Source organism: Oryctolagus cuniculus, chromosome 5 (assembly GCF_964237555.1).
Source record: "Oryctolagus cuniculus chromosome 5, mOryCun1.1, whole genome shotgun sequence".
Classification (NCBI taxonomy): Eukaryota; Metazoa; Chordata; class Mammalia; order Lagomorpha; family Leporidae; genus Oryctolagus; species Oryctolagus cuniculus.
Window position 1 is genome coordinate 56,937,337 of NC_091436.1, and position 20,658 is coordinate 56,957,994.

At 39.4% G+C, this 20,658-nt stretch overlaps 3 long non-coding RNA genes across 3 annotated transcripts in view; 2 read left to right on the forward strand and 1 right to left on the reverse strand.

Moving 5' to 3' along the window:
• Positions 1 to 17,602, forward strand: LOC103349867 (uncharacterized). Its single transcript, XR_007922860.2, has 3 exons — positions 1 to 112; positions 15,747 to 15,866; positions 17,254 to 17,602. It is a non-coding gene; the product is annotated as an uncharacterized lncRNA (long non-coding RNA).
• The window catches only part of LOC103349868 (uncharacterized), a 56,375-nt gene extending 36,228 nt beyond the window's left edge, over positions 1 to 20,147 (reverse strand). The window contains exons 1-2 of the long non-coding RNA XR_517982.3: positions 16,442 to 20,147; positions 15,372 to 15,448 (exon numbers count right to left, since the gene is read on the reverse strand). This is a non-coding gene — a long non-coding RNA (uncharacterized lncRNA). The remainder of the gene's footprint in view (positions 1 to 15,371; positions 15,449 to 16,441) is intronic.
• The window catches only part of LOC138849609 (uncharacterized), a 12,844-nt gene continuing 11,374 nt past the window's right edge, over positions 19,189 to 20,658 (forward strand). The window contains exon 1 of the long non-coding RNA XR_011388574.1: positions 19,189 to 19,448. This is a non-coding gene — a long non-coding RNA (uncharacterized lncRNA). The remainder of the gene's footprint in view (positions 19,449 to 20,658) is intronic.

The window sequence follows — 20,658 nt, forward strand, 5'->3', positions numbered from 1 at the left end:
CATACATCAATTTCTGGGTGCTGAAGCATCTCATCTCTTCAGGACCATAGTCATCACAGCCCTCACCACTGCCTCCCTAACTGAGAACACACTGGCTTCTTCTGCCTTCCAGGTTTACCTGTCCTTATAATCTACCCCAGACTCTTTACAGGTCGCTTATGTAAGGTTGTCTTTTCCAGCTGTTTTCTTATCTCTCCAATAACACCATGAACTCCATGAAAACATGGTGTCTTTTTGCAAGCACCAAAAAATAAGAAAAATCCAACACTATATATGATATTTTTATATTTTCAGCCTCTGCAAAGTACATGACTCATAGCAAATGTCCAACAAATGTTTAATTAATTAGTTAATTCCAGTACCTGAAGAATGATTTATATTATTTTTCTAGGACATAAATATAGCATTTTGCATTTCAGTAAGTATGTAGTGATAATATAATTCTGCACCTATTAATCTTAAATGTTATCACAACAGAACTATAGAATGGAAAATAATCAATTCTGTGCTGTTTTCTGCTAAAGATAAAACATTTAAAAATTAAAAGCCCACAGTGAATCATGTAACTTTCTGAGAAAGGTATGGCTTCCCTCTTGCTTCAATTTAAACACCATTACTCAACAACTGTAAAGTCCAAAGAACATTAGAATATCAGTAGCTGTGATTTCTTAGCATGATTTTCTAATCTGCGGGTTTACACACTCATCCTATTGGTTAAGGCAATTTTTATTGTAATTATTGTTTTTAGCATTATTTAGATCTAAGTACTAGTGTGCTAGATAGTCTTCACGATAAGGGATTGCTGAATATACCTCTAAATGTTTGTTCAGTTATTCATATAAGAAACCTTCATTCCAACGGCATGTAAGGAAAAAATCAATATGTAGTTAAGATGAGGCATGCATTAGTGCTCAGAAACAACAAATTGCTTTTCTCAATATCAAAACACTTGGCAAGATGGCTTATTTTATATTATCAATATTAATCTTTTATTTCCTAGAGGTAAACTATACAGCAAATTAGCTGATAATCAATCAAATAAGATAAGGAAAATACATTAAGTGCGGTCTGTGAGGAAAATCTTTTACGTACTTGTTATCCACCTCCACATAGATTTATTGATATATGTATGTATATATATATATATATACATGTATATATATAAAATAGATAGCAAGTAACTCTAAATGGTTGTCTACTGATAATAATTACATTTTGGAGCCACATTTTGTCAAGTTGATTCTACACAAAAGAGTTTTATTATCCAATCAATAAAGCTATAATTGGCTCTTTTAACTGATGATATCCTATCAAATACTTTAATCAAACCTTCAGGACTTCTTGAAGTCATGTTAAAGGCATCTTGAAAAATTAACATTTCACATATGGTTAGAAATTCAGAGATTTGATTAACTCCTAAGACAGGAAAATTCAGGAGTAATGTTCAGTAGTTGTTTTTTATTTCAATTCATCAAGTTTTCTCAATAAATAAACACTAGTCCAATAAGTAAATTTCCATATCCATTTTGTAATCTCTGATGTCTCATTCCATATGTGTATTCCTACAGATTCTATCCCCCTATGCAGTATCAAATTTGATGTCCAGTAGCCTCTCTCCTTTTGCCTGCATTAAATTCACACCACATGCCTCCACCAGCTATTGTGTAATTAAACTTGCTACTACTGACGCTATAGCAGAAACCACTGAAAATAGAATGGTAACTGGTGTGTGGATGAAAAAAGTCTATTTGTTACCATTCATTAAGTCAATTCAGCCATTATAAATTAACAGAAATGGAGTATTCTCCATATTTCCTGTGAAACTCCGCTTAAGCCTCATGGTCTAAATGCTGAGATGGGGTGCTCTGTAGGGAAATGGCATGCATAAGGCTGAATATTTAAAAGCACTTTGCAGTCTGGAGCCAAAATGACCCAGATCTCATTCATCCCCATATCAAGTTTGTTTGGCATTTGGCTAATGTGTAATTTTGTTTTGACATGAATCATTGAAACTTAAACAATGTTAAATCCATTCAACATGGATTAAAGATCTAAATCTATGACGCGACAACATCAAATTAATAGACAACACTGGAGAAACCCGACAAGATATAGGCACAAGCAAGGACTTCTTGGAAAAGACCCTGGAGGCACAGGCAGTCAAAGCCAAAATTAACATTTGGAATTGCATCAAATTGAGAAGTTTCTGTACTGCAAAAGAAACAGTCAGGAAAGTGAAGAGGCAACCAATGGAATGGGAAAAAATATTTGCAAACTAAGCAACAGATAAAGGATTAATAACCAGAATCTACAAAGAGATCAAGAAACTCCACAATAACAAAACAAACAACCCTTGAGAGATGGGCCAAGGACCTCAATAGACATTTTTCAAAAGAGGAAATCCAAATGGCCAAAAGACACATGAAAAAATGTTCAAATCACTAGCAATCAGGAAAATGCAAATCAAAACCACAATGAGGTTTCACCTCACCCCAGTTAGAATGGCTCACATTCAAAAATCTACCGACAACAGATGCTGGCGAGGATGTGGGGAAAAAGGGACACTAACCCACTGTTGGTGGGAATGCAAACTGGTCAAGCCACTATGGAAGTCACTCTGGAGATTCCTCAGAAACCTGAAGATAACCCTACCGTTCGACCCAGCCATCCCACTCCTTGGAATTTACCCAAAGGAAATTAAATTGGCAAACAAAAAAAGCTGTCTGCACCTTAATGTTTCTTGTACCTCAATTCACAATAGCTAAGACCTGAAATCAATCCAAATGTCCATCAACAGTAGACTGGATAAAGAAATTATGGACATGACTCTATAGAATACTATACAGCAGTAAAAAAAAAAATGAAATCCGGTCATTTGCAACAAAATGGAGGAATCTGGAAAACATCACGCTGAGTGAAATAAGCCAGTCCCAAAGTGACAAATATCACATGTTCTCCCTGATCAGTGACAACTAACCATGCACAAAAAAGGAAACCTGTTGAAGTGAAAGGGAAACATTGAGAAAGAGTGACTTGATCAGCCGTTGCCCTGACTGTCGAGGAACAACTTAATACTTAATCTCTTTTAGTATTTTTTTGTCCTACTTAATACTATCATTTGAACTCTTTAATTAACACACAATTTTATTATTAGGTGTGTAAATTTAACTGAAAAATGATCCCTGTTAAATATAAGAGTGAGGATAAGAGAGGGAGAAGATGTACAGTTCGGCACATGCTCAATCGGACATGCCCCAAACAGTAGAGTTAGAAACGTGCCAGGGGATTCCAATTCAATCCCTTCAAGATTGCATGTACCAATGCCATCTCACTAGTCCAAGAGATCAATTTCAGTTCACAATTGATCACACTGATAGGTCTAAGAGTCAAAGGGATCACTTAAACAAGAATAGTGTCTGCTAATACTAACTGATAGAATCAAAAAGAGAGAGAATGATCCAACATGGGAAGCAGGATACACAGCAGACACATAGAATGACAAATGTCCTAAATAGCACTCTGGCCTCAGAATCAGCCCTAAAGGCATTTGGATCTGGCTGAAGAGCCCATGAGAGTATTTTAGGCATGGAAAGCCAAGACACTCTGGGGAAAAAAAAAAAAAAAAAAACCCTAAATGAAAGATCTCTGCAAGTGAGATCCCAATGGAAAGAACGGGTCATCAAGAAGGAGGTACCTTTCTCTGAAGGGAGGAGAGAACTTTCACTTTGACTATGACCTTGTCTAAATAAGATCAGAGTTGGCGAACTCAAAAGGCTTTCATAGCCTTGGAAACTCCTGACAAGAGCCTCGGGTGATTACTGATGCCATAAACAAGAGTGTCAATTTGTTAAGTCAACAACAGGAGTCACTGTGTACTTACTCCTCTTGTGGAATCTCTGTCTTTAATGTGTTGTTCAATGTGAATTAATGCTAAAACTAGTACTCAAACAGTACTTTACGCTTTGTGTTTCTGTGTGGGTGCAAACGGTTGAAATCTTTACTTAATATATGCTAAATTGATCTTCCGTATATAAAGATAATTGAAAATGAATCTTGATGTGAATGGAATGGGAGAGAGAGCAGGAGATAGGAGGGTTACAGGTGGGAGGGAAGTTATGGGGGGGAAAAGCCACTGTAATCCAAAAGCTGTACTTTGGAAATTTATATTTATTAAATAAAAGTAAAAAAAAAATGTTAAACGAAATATTTGATTTCTACATAAAACCTTTCTTAAAATATAAAGTCTGTAAGTATATATTTAAAGCCTTTTAAAATGCCTTAGCCAACAGAAAATAATTACACATAATAGTCTGAAGACTCCTGACTTTTCTTTTTTGAAGGGGTAGGCTCTTCTGTGCTTATTGATGTGAAAGGTAAATTATTTCAGTGTGAACTTGTCTCCTCATGATGAGATGACATATAAAAACTCAATGTATATCAGAAAATCTAGAAATTTGAATCATCAGTGACAAGGAATGCAAAGTTCACAAACACCAGAGGGTAAATCTCTGCTTCAACTGAGCAGTTGCTACTTTTTTTTTTTGACAATTTATTTTTTTTTAATCTTTTATTTAATGAATATAAATTTCCAAAGTACGACTCATGTGTTACAATGGCTTCCCCCCCCATACCGTCCCTCCCACCCACAACCCTCCCCTTTCCCACTCCCTCTCCCCTTCCATTCACATCAAGATTCATTTTCGATTATCTTAATATACAGAAGATCAGCTTAGTATACCTTAAGTAAGTATTTCAACAGTTTGCTCCCACACAGAAACATAAAGTGAAAAATAATAGATGATTTTTTTTAAATGATGATGAAATCAGATCAGACCTATTGTCATGTTTAATCCCAGTGAGAGTCAAGTTGGGAATTGATAATTTCTTTCTTTCTTTTTTTTTTTTTTTTTACAGAAGATCAGTTTAGTGTACATTAAGATTTCAGTCGTTTGCACCCCCATAGAAACACAAAGTGAAATATACTGTTTGAGTACTCGTTATAGCATTAAGCCTCAGTGTACAGCACGTTAAGGACAGAGATCCTACATGAGGAGTAAGTGCACAGTGACTCCTGTTGTTGACTTTACCAATTGACACTCCTGTTTATGGCATCAGTAATCTCCCTATGCACCAGTTATGAGTTTCCAAGGCTATGGAAGCCCCTTGAGTTCTCCGACTCTTATCTTGTTTAGACACGGTCATAGTCAAAGTGGAGGTTCTCTCCTCCCTTCAGAGAAAGGCACCTCCCTCTTTGAAGACCTGTTCTTTCCACTGGGATCTCACTCACAGAGATCTTTTTGCCAGAGTGTCTTGGCTTTCCATGCCTGAAATACTCTCATGGGCTTTTCAGCCAGATCCGAGTGCCTTTAGGGCTGATTCTGAGGCCAGAGTGCTATTTAGGACATCCGCCATTCTATGAGTCTGCTGAGTATCTCACTTCCCATGTTGGATCACTCTCCCCTTTATTTATTCTATCGGTTGGTGTTAGCAGATACTAGACTTGTTTATGTGCTCCCTTTGACTCTTAGTCCTTTCATTATGATCAATTGTGAACTGAAATTGATCACTTGGAGTAGTGAGATGGCATTGGCACATGCCACCTTGATGGGATTGAATTGGAATCCCCTGGTATGTTTCCAACTCTACCAGTTGGGGCAAGTCAGCCCGAGCATGCCCCAAATTATACATCTCTTCCCTCTCTTATTCCCACTCTTATGTTTAACAGGGATCACATTTCAGTTAATTTTAAACACTTAAGAATAACTGTGTGATAATTACAGAATTAAACCAGTCATATTAAGTAGAACAGACAAAAAAAAAATACTATGAGGGGTAATGTATTAAGTTGTCCATTAGCAGTCAGGGCTATGCTGATCAAGTCACCATTTCTCATAGTGTCCATTTCACTTCAGGAGGTTTCCTTTTTGGTGTTCAGTCAGTTGTCACCGATCAGGGAGAACATATGGTATTTGTCCCTTTGGGACTGGCTTACTTCACTCAGCATGATGTGTTCCAGATTCCTCCATTTTGTTGCAAATGACTGGATTTCGTTGTTTCTTACTGCGGTATAGTACTCTAAAGAATACATATCCCATAATTTCTTTATCCAGTCTACCATTGATGGGCATTTAGGTTGGTTCCAGGTCTTGGCTATTGTGAATGGGGGTCCAGTGCTGTAGCATAGCAGGTGAGGCCACCACCTGCAGTGCCAGCATCCCAGGTGGGCGCCAGTTCAAGCCCAGCTGCTCCACTTCTGATCCAGCTCTCTGCTGTGACCTGGGAAATCAGTGGAAGATGGCCCAAGTCCTTGGTACCCTGTGTCTACGTGGCAAACCAAGAAGAAGCTCCTGGCTCCTGGCTTCAGATCCGCTCAGCTCCTGCCATTGTGGCCAACTGAGGAGTGAACCAAAGGATGAAGACCAATCTCTCTCTTTCTCTCTCTGCTTCTGCCTCTCTGTAACTCTGACTTTCAAATAAATAAAAATAAATCTTTAAAAAAAAAGTTAGGGCAGTGAGATTTTTTAGGAAGAGTTATTTTATTATTTTATTAAATAATTAATCATTATCTCAGATGGATGTTATTAACATATTAAATTGATCTGGAAAGAAAGATTGTGTCATTAAACCCTAGATTCAACATATAAAGCTATCCACTAAACAGCAGAGATTAGAAAGCAGCTCTAAGGAGAGACATTCTGTGTCTAAGAGACAGTGTTTCAGTGCAGTCCAACCCAGAACTTAGGTACTTTGAAACTTAAAATCTTATTTTAAAAGCATACTTTTTTCTTGCATTTTAGAAAAGAACATTGTGAATACTGGTAGAGTCTTACAGTACTGAGATCACAGTGGCATCCTTTATAACCCTAATTTGCCTTGCCTCCAAGTGGGTTCCTCAGAACTGTACCCCACTCAAATTTGGAAACCATAAAAAGATATTTTCATGACAAACTATAACCAATTATTAAAAAGTCAACAAATGGAACTAGTTTGAAATATAAAAGGCAATTAAAATATTTCTAAAGACAAATAGAACAAAGTCCTAAAATAATATTTCAAGTCATAATAAAATAACCTTTTTTGAGTCTATTAGGGTGATACACTAAAGCAGAAATTAGAAAAACAGTTGAACTTATCAGTTTTCACCAGTGTTTAAAGGAGATAGAGATAACCTGCAATAGGCTGGGTTACTGAATGTAGAGCTGTGGCCCTCCCAGGGGCAGATGAAGGCTCCTGTGTTCCAGTTCATCATTTGAAACTCCACACCCAACCATGGTGGAAGAACTAGCTCAGCAAGTGGAATGGCATGAAGGGATGAAAACCTTCTTCCATGGCAGCACAATTCCTTCCAGCAGAGCTGATTTAGGAAAGGAGGAAAAAAGCCCTTTTGCACACTGACCTTTTCCATGAACAGGTCAGCCATGTGCAAGATACCAAATGTGATTTTCCAGAGACTCTAAGCCTCAGAAGGACATTCATCTCTCCTATTAGACAGGACTCCATGCTTGAAGTGTGGTGGAGCCAACATCATATAACAGGCATGTGTGGATTTGACAAAGTTTTGTGCTCTCCAAGAAAAAAAAAAAGCACTCGGAATGTGCTGTTTCATGATATCATTATTTCATGATGAAGCAGACTATGTAGTGGGGTCAGGGAGATTAGTGTGGTGATGCTTATAAAGTAATTTCTGGTAACTTAAATTATCATGTACAAGTATTCCTATAAAATGTTCTTTCAACCACTTTACATTGAACACATTTTTTAAAATCATTTACAAACCTGTTGAATGACTTATGCAAAGACTTTAAGCATCTTGAAGAGACAATAAATCAGTCTCAAATGTCTAGGTGAATTTTACTGAAGAACCTTACAGCACTGAAAGTAGGCTCTTCTGTACTTAGTGTACCCTTTGGGATGCTTTCCACATCGAGCTCAGGCCCCATCCTGTGCTTTGTGACTCTTCTCCTAGAAAATATTCCTATGAATTTTTTCTCCTCATAGACTGAGACCAAAGTCTCCAAATCTAATCTTCCCACATTTCAGCCCAGGAGAGTCACTGGACCACAAAATTAATCAGATAAACTAATCTAAGATGGTCTTTCAAAAATCTTCCTGGAGATAACAGGTATTTATCATTCCCTTGTTTTCATTTGCTTGCTTGTTGTCTGTTTTGAGTGTCAGTTTTAAAGCAAAATGGCTTTCTTTAAGATAATTTTGGAAGCTCCTGAAACACACAGATTCTTGAGCCTTATTGCAACTTGCTATTCTGCAAATCTAAGGATTCAGGAACTCAAAATTATTATACATGGCAGTCAAATTTGGGAAATATTTGTTTAAGTCATTAATTATTATTGTACAAAATTTTAATCCACAGTCCTGATAGGATACTGTCTCCAGGAAAGGAAAAATCCAGAGTTTATTTGTATCTGATAGATCTATTTTCTCTAACTAGAGTTGTATGGACTCTTTGAACTTCATCTTTTTTCCTTAGGGAAAAAATAAATTTAATTATGCATATTCAGGTTGTTATTTGAGCTGAATGAAATAATATGGTCAGAGATGTTAATAGGAAATAAGAAAAAGGAAAATTTGAAAATGGAAAAAATATTCAATAGTAATATAGAATTAAATGTTATAAGATTCCAGGTTGAAACAAATAGTCAATGATACCCACTTTCATGGTAAGGAAATCAAGTCATTCTATTCTGGATTCCAGTGTGGAATTATCCTGGGTGGGAATTAAGAACTGAAAGGATTTGGAGGTGGCACTGTTCAGGATGTAATGAGATTCTTCCCTTCAGCAACCTGAGAATTCTTTTACTCATTCATTCAAGAGATGTTTGTTGAGTGCTTACTGTTCGCCAAACAAGCTTAGCATGTTAAACAAGCAGGAAGAGGGACCAGTGCTGTGGCACAGCAGTTTAAAGCCCTGGCCTGAAGCGCCGGCATCCCATATGGGCGCCGGTTCTAGTCCCAGCTGCTCCTCTTCCGATCCAGCTCTCTGCTATGGCCTGGGATAGCAGCAGAAAATGGCCAAAGTCCTTGGGACCCTGCACCCGCATGAGCAACCTGGAGGAAGCTCCTGCCTCCTGGCTTCAGATCGGCTCAGCTCTGGCAGTTGTGGCCATCTGGGGAGTGAACCATCAGATAGAAGACCATTCTCTCAGTCTCTACCTCTCTCTGCAACTCCTTCAAATAAATAGATAAATCTTAAAAAAAAAAAAAATAAGAAGAAGCAGGAAGATGGCCAGAGTGGCTGAGGCACAGGGAGTGATGGCAAAAGGGTAGAGCATCAGGTTGAAGAGAAAGGAAATGACCAGATAATAGAGAGTTTTGTAAACTAGTGTCAGCAGTTTGGAATTTTTCTGAGTTGAGAAGTCACTAGAAAGTTTTAATTAAGAGTAGTATCAATAAGTAATGAAAGTTTTCTAAATAAATAAACAAATAAATAAATAAAGTAGTATCATGGGTAGAGAAATGTGGAAAATGTGGATTCTCTTTTTTTTTTTTTTTTTTAATTTGACAGATAGAGTTAGACAGTGAGAGAGAGACAGAAAGAAAGGTCTTCCTTCCATTGGTTCACTCCCCAAATGGCCGCTACAGCCGGCGCTGCGCTGATCTGAAGCCAGGAGCCAGGTGTTTCCTCCTGGTCTCCCATGCAGGTACAGGGTCCTAAGCACTTGGGCCATCCTCCACTGCCTTCCCGGGCCACAGCAGAGATCTGGACTGGAGGAGGAGCAACCGGGACTAGAATCCAGCATCCATTTGGGATGCCGGTGCCGCAGGCAGAGGATTAACCAAGTGAGCCACGGTGCTGGCCCTGTGGATTCTTAATAATAGAATTTCAATAAGAATAATATCATAGTTAGATATACATTTCACCAGGATCAGTCTGGATGCTCCATGGGCAATGAATTTCAGAGAATACAAGTGAAAAGTAAGTATGCCATTTAGGAGACTATTACAGTAAGAGGAGATGTGGAGGCAGTTGGGAAAGAGTGATATCCACAGAGACAGAAACAAATGGAGTCAAGACATGTTTTAAAGGCAATGTCCCCAATTCTTTTTTTTTTTTTTTTTTTTTTTTACAGGCAGAGTGGACAGTGAGAGAGAGACAGGGAGAAAGGTCTTCCTTTGCCGTTGGTTCACCCTCCAATGGCCGCCGCTGCAGCCGGCGCACCGCACTGATCCGATGGCAGGAGCCAGGATCCAGGTGCTTTTCCTGGTCTCCCATGGGGTGCAGGGCCCAAGCACCTGGGCCATCCTCCACTGCACTCCCTGGCCATAGCAGAGAGCTGGCCTGGAAGAGGGGCAACGGGGACAGAATCCGGCACCCCGACCGGGACTAGAACCCGGTGTGCCGGCGCCGCAAGGTGGAGGATTAGCCTATTGAGCCACGGCGCCGGCTCCCCAATTCTTGTGATATGGTAGATGTGGGGTGTGAGGGAAAGATGGAACCAAGGAGAAATGAATGCTTTGGGGCTTGAGCAATTTGGTGATGGCTGGCAAAGAACAGGGTAGGAGAATGCCACTCCAAGAACTCTAAATTCAAGTGTCCAAAATCTTTGGAACAGTAACAAAAGAAGTTAGCAATCTAAATAGGTTCATCAGAGTAATCCAAATACTAACAATGCAATAACTGGACTTCAGTACATGTTTTATTCTAAGAGATCTTTAATGTATTTATAATGCACTTATACAAAGAATAACTTGGAAAAATAGTCACCCACTAGGTCTGATGTTTTAGTAATGTTATAATACATAATGCTACTAAATAAATTGGTAAAGCAAAAGTACAGGTAAATCAATAGTCTAAGTTTAGAACTTGATTGATGTGTTGCTGTGAGGTTAAAAGACGGAAAAATTTTAACAGCAGGTCAGCTGAAATGACAGATGTTGGGCACTCACCATGTGCCGAGCATTTTTAAATGTTAATCTTTCAGGAACCCTTTGAGAAAAATTCTATGATCATCTCCATTTCACACAGGAGGGGTCTAACATAACTACCCCTGTGTTACAAAGCCTACAAGCAGAGTTTGAAATCAAGCCTTCCAGGGGCCCGCGCTGTGGTGCAGCAGGTTAAAGCTCCAGCCTGCAGTGCCTGCATCCGCTATGGGTGTCACTTCGCATCCCAGCTGCTCCACTTTCAATACAGCTCTCTGCTGTGGCCTGGGAAAGCAGTAGAAGACAGCCCAGGTTCTTGGGGCCCTACACCCATGTGGGAGAACTGGAAGAAGTTCCTGGTTCCTGGCTGGGATGGGCGCAGGTCTGGCTGTTACGGCCATATAAGAGTGAATAAGTGGATGGAAGACCTTTCTCTCTGCCTTTGCCTCTCTGTGACACTGCCTTTCAAATAAATAAATAAACAAATAAATCTTAAAAAAAAAGAGAGAGAGAGAGAGAGAGAGAGAGAGAGAGAGAGAAAAAAGAAACCAGGTCTTCTGATTCTAGTGCCTGGGCACTGAAATCACGCTGGGAAAGCAGGAACCCCTGAGAGAGACATTTCTGTCACCTACAGCTTAGCTATGTCTCTTCAACGTTGCTCCCTGGAAAGAGTTAGCAACCTCACACTGGTGACATTCCCTTGATAGATACACAACTAAAGTATACCGAAGCCCTAGGTGCTTGAAATCTATGGAATAAAAAGATAATTGGATTGTTTATTTTATGAGTCTACTGCTCTAAGTTGCATTACGCAATGAAATCCCATTAATCCACACTCCACTAATCTCATGTAAAGTTAACCAACTGAACTATATGTAATTAAGAAAGGTTACCTTTTCTACAAACAATTCTTTAGAGTCTTATTTATAAGCAAAGCAAATCCAGGTTTTTTTAGTCATTCATTTACAAATCTAGAAATTATATGTATTATGTTAGCAAAATGGAAAATGAAACAGTGACTTGATCAGCCCTTGTACTGACTGTTGAGGAACAACTTAATACTTTATCCCTTTTAGTATTTTTTGTCCTACTTAATACTATAGGTTTAACTCTTTAATTAACACACAATTATTCTTAGGTGTTTAAATTTAACTAAAAAGTGATCCCTGTTAAATATAAGAGTGAGAATAAGAGAGGGAGAAGATGTACAGTTCAGCACATGCTCAATTGGACTTGCCCCAAATGGTGGAGTTAGAATCATGCCAGGGGATCCCAACACAATCCCATCAAGGTGGCATGTACCAATGACATCTCACTAGTCCAAGTGATCAATTTCAGTTCACAGTTGATCACACTGATAGGTCTAAGAGTCAAAGGGATCACATAAACAAGACCAGTGTCTGCTAATACTAACTGATAGAATCAAAGAGGGAGAGAACGATCCAACATGGGAAGCAGGATACACTGCAGACTCATAGAATGGCAGATGTCCTAAATAGCACTCTGGCCTCAGAATCAGCCCTAAAGGCATTTGGATCTGGCTGAAGAGCCCATGAGAGTATTTTAGGCATGGAAAGGCAAGACACTCTGGCAAAGAAAAAAAAAAAAAAACCTAAATGAAAGATCTCTGTGAGTGAGATCCCAGTAGAAAGAATGGGCCATCAAAGAAGGAGGTACCTTTCTCTGAAGGGAGGAGAGAACTTTCACTTTGACTATGACCTTGTCTAAATAAGATCAGAGTTGGCGAACTCAAAAGGCTTCCATAGCCTTGGCAACTCATGACTAGAGCCTAGGGTGATTACTGATGCTATAAACAAAAGTGTCAATTTGTTAAGTCAACAACAGGAGTCACTGTGTACTTACTCCTCATGTGGAATCTCTGTCCTTAATGTGCTGTCCAATGTGAATTAATGCTATAACTAGTACTCAAACAGTATTTTACACTTTATGTTCTGTGTGGCTGCAAACAGGTTGAAATCTTTACTTAATATATGCTAAATTGATCTTCTGTATATAAAGATAATTGAAAATGAATCTGGATGTGAATGGAATGGGAGAGAGAGTGGAAGATGGGAGGGTTGCGGGTGGGAGGGAAGTTTTGGGGGGGGGGGGAAGCCATTGTAATCCATAAACTGTACTTTGGTAATTTATATTTATTAAATAAAAGTTAAAGAAAAAGAAAAGTCAAAAAAATGGCTACACATATAATGTAGTATAATATAATCAAGGCCTTTTGTGAAGCATAGGTATCCTTTTTAAAAAAAAAAAAAAATAAGACTTGGGGCCGGTGCTGTGGTGCAGCAGGTCAATGCCCTGGCCTGAAGCGCCAGCATCCCATATGGGAAGGTTCAAGACTCAGCAGCTCCACTTCCAATCCAGCTCTCTGCTGTGTCCTGGGGGAGCAGAAGATGGCCCAAGTGCTTGGGACCCTGCACCCATGTGGAAGACTCAGAGGAAGCTCCTGCCTCCCAGTTTCGGATCGGCACAGCTCTGGCCGTTGCGGCCAACTGGAGAGTGAACCATTGGATGGAAGACTTCTCTCTCTCTCTCTCTCTCTCTCTCTCTGCCTCTCCTCTCTCTGTGTAACTCTGACTTTGAAATAATAAATAAATCTTAAAAAAAACTAAGTCTTATTACTTGTTAAAATCCATTTATATCTTAGTTTAAAATATTAACTATCTTTAATATCACTCAAACTCCATTTCTTCTCAAATATTTTGTCAGTCAGATTTCTCACTACTTTCCTTCCAGTATTCTAAATGAAAGAGATTTTGAATCTTCACACTTATGGGACTACATATAAAAATAACCATAAACATCGAGTTTCAAAATTATGCTGTTTTTGATTTTGTGGAGACTGTTTAGAGAACTAAAAATGTACACAAAGCAAATTTCTAGCCCTTGATTCATGGTGCAGTCCTTCCCAAGGTGACAGAAGTCTGCAAATGCCCATAGCCTCATAAAACTTTTTTTTTTAATTTGAGAAGCAGAGAGAGAGAGAGAGAGAGAGAGAGATACACAGAGAGAAAGCCCCTCTGGTTCATTGCCCAAATGCCCACAGTGGCCCAAGGGCTGAAATCCATAACCTGGAATGTAATCCCTGTCTCCCATGTAAGTGGCAAGAACCCAACTGCTTGAGCCATTACCGCTGCCTCCCAGAGTCTGGGTTGGCAGGAAACTGAAATAAGGAGCTAGAGCCAGGTTTTGAACCCAGGCTCTCCAGTACAAGGCACAGGCATCTTAACCAGTATATTAACCACTAGGCCAAATGCCCACCACCATAAAACATGTAATGCAGGCATTTCAACTACCAAATTGTTGTCACTTATTATTTTAAAAAAAAGGTCTATGTTGAACAATAGAAAATAATGAATAACTGGTTTTGATTTGAACTATTTTTCACATTTTAAAAATGATAAATGTAGTTCAGAGCTCTCAATCTAATGACACAGGAAAATAATATTAATTTTTGAGAGGAAGAAAGATTATTTTAAAAGTGAACATGTGGGGCCTGCACTGTGGTACAGAGGGTTAAAGCCCTGGCCTGCAGCAACAGCATTCCTTATGGGCTACGGTTTGAGCACTGGCTACTCCTCTTCCAATCTAGCTCTCTGCTATGGACAGGAAAAGCAGAAGAGGATGGCCCAATCCCTGGGCCCCCACACCCATGTGGAAGCAGTAGAAGATGGCCCAAGTCCTTGGGCCCCTGCACCCACATGAAAGACTGGGAAGAAGCTCCTGGCTCCTGGCTTCGGGTCAGCTCAGCTCTGGCCATTGCCGTCATTTGGGGAGTGAACCAGCAGATGGAAGGCTTCTCTGCCTCGGGCTCTACCTCTCTCTCTGTAACTCTGTCTTTCAAATAAACAAATAAATTTTTTTAAAAAAAGCAAATATTTCCTGAGAAATTTCTATGAGCTAAAATTCTCATATTAGGTGCTTTACATGAACATTCACAATAACCAGCAAAATTTGCCCCATGCTCACGCACCCACGCAGGGGACAAACTGCCACTTCAAGTGGTTGAGTGCCTGCCACAGCCACCCAGTGGAGGAAGATGCTGCTGACTGGAATCTAGCCCTCCCTCTGTGCCACTGTGCTCTACTGACAAGTTATTTCCTTAGAAGAGTCTAGGAAATGTGATCAGTATTTTATCTTTGTTCACATTCTAAAGTACCATCAGGCTCTGAGGAAAAGTATGTGGTCCAGTCAATGCCCTTGAGGAAGAGAGAGCCACAGATTATGGGGCTTTAGCCTTAGACAGCAGCTCGGCGACCATAGCCAAGGGTTTCTGCTGTGTCCAATCATTCAATTCCTTTGCTGGTGGCAGGGACAACATGCAAACCCCTTGTACATCTAGTGCTTCTCAAACTTCAATTGTGGTTACAAGAAATCTGAGAATAAGTGCGTGATACGCCATTTCCGGTATATGTTATTTCTAAATTTTATATCTACCAGATTTCCCTACCCCTGTATCTCCCACTCTCGCATACCTTCTCTTTCTCATCACCTTTTCTGTTCTTCTCTTCTCCTCTCCACCCTTTCTTTGCTGTATTTCTCTCTTCACCTCCTAGACACAGAGTGTGTAGGTGGGGAAGAAGGAAAGAAAGTTATAACAAAGCCATCATGTTTGGCACTTACTATATATGTAAAATACTCTTGCGCCTTTCTCACTTATTGCATATTTACTAACTGGTCTTAAAATTCTATGTCTATAAATGAGATTCTTCAGGACTACGCATTTGATGAAAATCCCTTCGTTTTCTTTACATTTTTGTGCCTCAGCCAGAAAAGTTGGTTCTAATGTCCAGGTGCATGACTTACTAAATGTGTGACTTTGGGCAAGTAATAGCCTTTTGTCTTTTCAGCTTCATCATCAGTCATATGGAGAACACCTATTCTGCCTCCTGGACAGGGTGGCTGTGAAGATTAAATGAAACTTCAGGGAGGACACATTTATGAAAGACTGCTCATCGGGAAGCAATCTGGTAGGACCATTACTCCTTTCACAGTTACTTCTATATTTCTTACTCTACTTTTTTTTTTTTTTTGCCTTTCTCATCTGCCTTTTTTGCCTCACTTATTTGACATGTCAGTGAACAAGGTGTTCCACTAGAAATTAATAGATTTCCCACTAAACTAGGCCATGGAAATTTATTTTTTAGCTTTCATCATTTTTAAATGGAATATTTTCTAAGCGAGGATTACTCATATCCTGTCTCTTTAGACATGATTTATTAAACATAGTTTATGTTTCCTGATGAGTCAGGATTATCATCACTACAAACATGTGATGTTCTCCCCCTAAAATTGTTGACCCCTGGGCTGTTATTAGAACTGCCTCAATTCCTTGTGCATATCCTATTATTGCACCTTAGGCTACCATTCGACTTTGGTTCTGTAGTTTTTTTCCCCAAATAACTCTAACTTCCCTAATGACATAGACTGTTTCCCATGTAATTCTATGCCCCAGTGCCCATATGGTAGCACCATCTGAAGTTATAAAATGTAATAATAACCTGAAATTACTGAGGATGGAGGGAAGAAGGAAAATGGTGCTTACCACATGCCTGTTGCTTCACATATGTTCAGTTTTCACAACTGAATAAAGAGGGTAATATTACTATCTCCATTTTAAGAAATGAGGAAAATGAGACTCGGATAACTCAAATACCTGCCCAAGTTCACACAGCTGTCAACAGAAGACCTACCCCTTTATTATTCCAAAGTTCATTCTCTTCCTGCCATAACACACATCACATATACTTACTCTGCCGTTGAAATGGGTCACCTGCTTTTTGGTTTCAGATGAAGTTCATAGAGTTTTACAATTTTTCTGCCTCTCCTCAAGGTCACCTGTTACCTCTTTGATGATTATGTATCATGTTCTTTTTCACCTGGTATTTTTCCTATTCTCGTCTGAAACAGCTATCAAAATGCTACACATGCTTACTAGACTTGCTTAAAAGTCAGAATAAAATAGTCTTAGTACCAATGTTAGGAAAGGATGAGAAAGAGTTTTCAAACTGCAGACCAACCTGGACAGGTCAGTAGTAGCTACTTGGAGTGCTGAGTTGAGGCATGTGAGGCAGTAGCTGTGGCTCTGCAGGAACGAGGGCCCATGGGAAGTAGCAATGTCTGGCATGGTGAAGAGAAGGGAAATCAGAGCCACACTTCTGGGGCCTGGGGAGTTTTCACTGAGTAAATTGCATGAAGGTTACTGTGTGGTCTTGGCATCATCTATCTGGATTTTCTGTTGTGCTTTTTGCTTCCTCCTTTGCTCTTATCTGGAATATATTTAATTAAGGAGGCTAGCAGAGTGACTTCTGGATAACTAAAATGCTTGTAATAGTCTTTCCTTTCTCTTCCTTCCAGGTTTTCTAGGCCTGTGCTCTGTGGTGTGTGTCCTAGGTGTGTCAGCATCACCCTCAATGCCCCACTGCCTTTATATAAGTCATTGAAAGAACTCAGGGCAAAAGAGAGTACAATCCCTGGTATAGATCAGACAACGGTGAGTAAATAAATTAGCAAAGAAACAAATGATTCAAATTGGCATATTTTTTTCCAGAAATATTAAGTGTGTGAAGATTGAATTATACATGGCACTCTAACTTCCACTAATATTACTGATATTAATTAGTCAGGTTAATTAATATGGACTTCCACTGATTATACTGATATCAACTATGGACTTCACCTTCATTGTCCACAAGAGCTGATGACATTTCTGATCCTCCTTTACTACTGCTTCTGTCTTTGTTTCCACCACTTCCCCTCCACATCTGAGCAATCACCTTTGCTTGTTTTCCCCTTCTCTCTGCCGGTTTCTTATCTTGTTGGACCCTTGTCATGCCGTCAGAGATTCTTGGCTTCTACATGAGAACACTGACCTTTTATGTACATCATTATCAAGCCTGAAGATTACTTCCCTCTTGTTGGTGAATTAATCAATCACAGCTCATCTTCTGTAACCTTCGTGTCTTTGGCTCCTCCTAACTACAGTCAGAATGCCCAGTCTATTGCCCTTTTTTCTTTTCTAACAGACAACTATCCTAGTGCTTGAACACTAGACCCTGGCTAACAAAAGTTATGGTGTATGCTATGAAGCCCATCTACTGGAAATCACTTTTCCAACTCACACACAAGACAGTTCCTGTATGGATTCAAATGACAAGGGAGTACACAGTTTAGTGACCAAGTTAACTTGATTGTAATAGATTTTCTTTTCTTTTCTTATTTTTATTTATTTTTATTTTTTCGACAGGCAGAGTGGACAGCGAGAGAGAGAGACAGAGAGAAAGGTCTTTTGCCATTGGTTCACCCTCCAATGGCCGCCACGGCCGCCGCGCTGCAGCCGGCGCACATGCTGATCCGAAGGCAGGAGCCAGGTACTTATCCTGGTCTCCCATGGGGTGCAGGGCCCAAGCACTTGGGCCATCCTCCACTGCACTCCCTGGCCACAGCAGAGAGCTGGCCTGGAAGAGGGGCAACCGGGACAGAATCTGACGCCCCGACTGGGACTAGAACCTGGTGTGCCGGCACCGCAAGGCGGAGGATTAGCCTAGTGAGCTGCGGCGCTGGCCGATTTTCTTTTCTTTTTAAAATAGATTTTCTTTTCTTTTTAAAAGACTTTCATTCATTTGAAAGGTAGAGTGACAGAGAGAAAGGCAGACAGACAGAAAGAGATCTTCCATCTGTTGGTTCCCTCCCCCAAATGGTCACAACAGCAAGGGCTGGGCCAGGCAGAAGCCAGGAACCAGAAACTCCATCTGAATTTCTCACATGGGTGACAGGGGCCTGAGTACTTGGGCCATATTCCACTACTTTCCCAGGCACATTAGCAGGGAACTGGATTAGAAGCAGAGAAGCCAGAAGTGAAACAACAGCTCTGATGCTGGTATCATAAGTGGTACCTTAACCCTCTGTACCACAAGACCAGCCCTCAGATTTTCTCAAACCTTTTGAAACAAGAACAGCAAAAAATATTTAATCAATTATCTGCAGCAATATATGGCCAAAATATAGTAAGTTTAGGTCCTGATATTAATAATACTTAATGTCCAAAGGCTCAATTTGCTAGAAGATAATCCTAAAAATGTGATTGCTGATGGTTGAGAATTACTAGGCAACTGAATTACCAACTGGTATCTTGAAGGAATTCATTCTGTATTAGTCCAAAATAAGTACCTGATTTTGCAAATTCCATCAGAATTATGAAGGAAGGAAAACAATAGAAAAATAGCTTCTGGGAAGAACAAGAGAAGCTTTTGTTGTTATATTGTTTTGCTCATTTGTATAAGATACAAATTTCATCTGTTTACCTAATGAAGAGAAGCAAGAAATGAGATATAGAAAATACACAGGTGAGAGAAAGTATTTGTGTTATAAAATTGTGCTTTGCCAGGCCACACAGCAGACTCATAGAATGACAAGTGCCCTAAACAGCACTATGACCTCAGAATCAGCCCTTAAGTCACTCTGGTCTGGCTGATAAGTCCATGAGAGCATTTCAGGCATGGAAAGCCAAGACACTGTGACAAAAAATAAAGAGTCCTACATGAAGGATCTCTGTGAGTGAGACTCCAGTGGAAAAAGGGGGCCATCAAAAAAGGAGGCACTTTTCTCTAAAGGGAGGAGAGAAATTCTACTTTGCTTATTGCCCTGTCTAAATACTGACAGAGTCTGTGGACTTAAAAGGCTTCCATAGCATTGGCAGTTCATGACAAGAGCCTTGGGTGATCACTGACGTCATAAATAAGAGTGTCAACTGTTAAATCAACAACAGGAGTCACTGTGCAGTTACTCCCCATGTAGGACTTCTATCCTTAATGAGTTGTACTATGAGAATTAATGGTAAAACTTGTCATCAAACAGTACTTTATACTTTGTGTGTCTGTGTGGGTGCCAGCTGTTGAAATCTTTACTCAGTATAGAGTTGGTTTTCTGTATAGAAAGATAATTAAAAATGAATCTTAATGAAGAATGGGATGGGAGAGGGAGTAAGAGATGGGACGGGAGGTGGGGGTGAGGATGGGTATTGGGGGAAGAACCACTATATTCCTAAAGCTATACCTATGAAATTTTTATTCATTAAATAAAAGCTTTCTAAAAAAAAATTGTGCCTTCTAATGTGGTAGTCACTAGCCACATGTGACTACTGAGCACTTGAAATGTGCTTAGTCTAAACTGAGATGTGATTTAAGCACAAAACACATGTGGGATTTTTGAAGAGTTAGCATGAAATAAAGCTTGAAAATTTATATTAATATTTTATCACATTGACTACATATTAAAAAGTATTCTATTATATTTGTTTAAATAATATATTATTAAAGTTATTCTTACCTATTTCTATTATTTTGTAATGGCTACCAGAAGATCTTAAATACATGTGTGGTTTGCATTTGAAACTCACATTATTATTTTTATTAATTATTCATTAAGTTTGGACAGCACTGATAGAAGGTCTTACCTATTGGGATTGGTTTTAACCAAGAGTAAGCGAGAATTCCAAAATAACTGAGAAGAGTTAAATAGGTAAATACTCATTGACTGCTGACAGGCTGAAAAAGCTGTTCCATGATCATCAGAGACTGAAGTTTCTTTTCTATTTCTGTTCTACATGCCCAAGCATATTGCCTCAGGATCCAAAATGGTTGCTAAGGCTCTAACTAGAATAACAACATTCCAGAGCTCAGGGAGGAAAAAAGAGGAGGTATTTGAGGCTACATTCCTTGTATAGTTCCTACAACCATCTTCTACCATCTTCCTTTTAAAGGC